The 2393-nt window shown below is 43.2% G+C and overlaps 1 protein-coding gene across 2 annotated transcripts in view; it reads right to left on the reverse strand.

The window, feature by feature from the left end:
- The window catches only part of USP16 (ubiquitin specific peptidase 16), a 24520-nt gene that overhangs the window by 3206 nt on the left and 18921 nt on the right, over positions 1–2393 (reverse strand). The window lies entirely within an intron of this gene.

Genomic DNA, 2393 nt, shown 5'->3' on the forward strand with positions numbered 1-2393 from the left:
AGTTTCTTGCTCTGTCACCTAGGCAGGAGTGCAGTGACGCAATCTCAGCTCACTGCAGCTCTGCCTCCCGGGTTCCAGCGATTCTCCTGCCTCAGCCTCCCGAGTAGCTGGGATTACAGGTGCACACCACCATGCCTGGCTAATTTTTGCATTTTCAGTAGAGACAGGGTTTCACCATGTTGGCCAGGCTGGTCTCGAACTCCTGACCTCAAGTGAGTCAACTGCCTTGGCCTCCCAAAGTGTTGGCATTACAGGCGTGCGCCATCACGCCCAGCCCCAAATTCTTCAACATGGAGATTCTTTGAGATCGTTTGTGGCGTCCTCACTTTCTACACCTGCCTATTCCACTCAGATACTTACGAGGGTCCTGTCATTGGCCATCTCCTCTTTCTCTCTTCGGACACTATACGCAAGGGATCCCATCTTCTCATATTTGAAACCACCACATATGTACTGATTTCTAAATCTTTGCCCTGGGCCCATCCTAACCTCTCTGCTGCAGGTCTCAGATATGTATATCCAAATGTTTTCTAGACTAAGCACATTAATTTCTCAAAGATATCTGACACTCAAATGTATCTAACACTCAAGTTATTATCCTTTTTCTACCTGCTTTTCTCCCTATATTTCCTACCTCAATTTACAGCACTCCCATCCGTCAAGCCAGGCCTCAGGAATCATCCTCAACCCTTTCTCTGACACCCTCAGCATTCATTTACAAAAGGCATCTGCCTCACCTTCCAGTGCCAATCAGTCATTAAGTCTGGTTAATTCTACCTCCTAAAGTAGTCTTTCTATCTCCCCATCTCCTGCCCAACTTTAAGCCCTCATCAACTACTGGCTGAATTAATGCAACAGCCACCTAACTCATTTCCCCACCTCTAGTCTTTCCCTCCTAAAATCCAGCCTCCATATGTCAGTAAGTAACCTATGTCATATGCAGATCTGACCGTGCCACCCAATGCTTTAAACTCCTCAGGGCTCCCCACTGTATACCTAATGAAGTCCAAGTTCCACACCATGGGAACCCTCCAAACCTTCATACCTATCTCACTTCTCTGGCTTCATTTCTCAACTCCCCCATACCTTGTACTGTAAGCTCTAGAACTACATACATTACCAGTCTCTGGCACTCACCATCCTATTTTACCCTGTTGCCTTTACTCCTGCTGTTCTTTCTGCCTGCAAAACTCATTTCATCTTGATTCATCATACTTTTACTCCTTCTTTAAATATAGTTGAGGCACGGTTTACTTTAAAAAGCCATTCCTGAACCACCAACATGCTGGGTTAAATGTATACCACCCCTGATCTATGTTCACCAGCCTTAATATTCAACCACATTAAACTGAGATTATTCATTAATAGATGTGCTCACCTTTAGTTTTATGCCTTCAGCTCACAACACAATGTGTGCCATAATAAAGGGGATTCTAAACGTTGAACTGAAATAACCCATTCTTCAAAATGATTCATCACTAATCTTCAAATTATAAAGGTACAATGATCAAAGACCCACTCTACTCAGTAATTGTTATCAACTTCATACTTAAGTGAGTTGCTACTGGAGCATTAGGTAAGTAAGCTATGATTTGACTTTAAAGGACTTTCCTGAAAAAGACCACTTTCACTTACCTTACATTTAACGGTGCAAAAAGGAGCCAAATCTAAGATTTCCGGAAACTTTATGTGTTTGTTAACTTTGCGTAGGTTAAAGCCAGCCTAAAAGAGAAGTATAACAGATTGACTTATTTTCCTGGAAAAGCAATACAGGTTAAGTAAACCAAAGTCCCCTCTGATGTCCAAAAGAATATCAACATTAAGTCCTAGTTCAATTTTCTTTGGAGACTCAATTCTTTCTGACCACTAACTGGTTCCAAGTTGGTTTGCTTTTGCTAAGTGCACATGTATCACACAAAAAACACACACCAACACATTAAGAAAGCTATTCCCAGCTGGGCACGATGGCACATGCCTGTAATCCCAGCACTTTGGGAAGCTGAGGCAGAAGGATCACTTGAGCCCCGGAGTTCGAGACCAGCCTGAGCAACACAGTGAGACTCTGCCTCTACAAGAAAATTAAAAAATTAGCTGGACATGGTGGTAGCCACCTACGACAGAGGCTGAGGTGGGAGGATTGCTTGAGACCGGGAGGTCAAAGCTTCAGTGAGCCATGATCGTGTCATTGCATACCAGCCTGGATGACAGAACAAGACTGTTTAAAAAAGAAGAAAAAGAAAAAAAACTGTTCTTGTGAGAAAATTCTCAATGTTTCTGCTTCAGCCATCCAGAAATGCCAGATTAGACCAGAGGTTCTGAGTGCTTAAAACTCAGCGATAGCATAATACTTTTCTGTGAAACATGCACTCTCAGCCTCATGCTCGAACCAAGCT

The sequence above is a fragment of the Mandrillus leucophaeus genome, unplaced genomic scaffold, assembly GCF_000951045.1.
Source record: "Mandrillus leucophaeus isolate KB7577 unplaced genomic scaffold, Mleu.le_1.0 Scaffold600, whole genome shotgun sequence".
NCBI lineage: Eukaryota > Metazoa > Chordata > Mammalia > Primates > Cercopithecidae > Mandrillus > Mandrillus leucophaeus.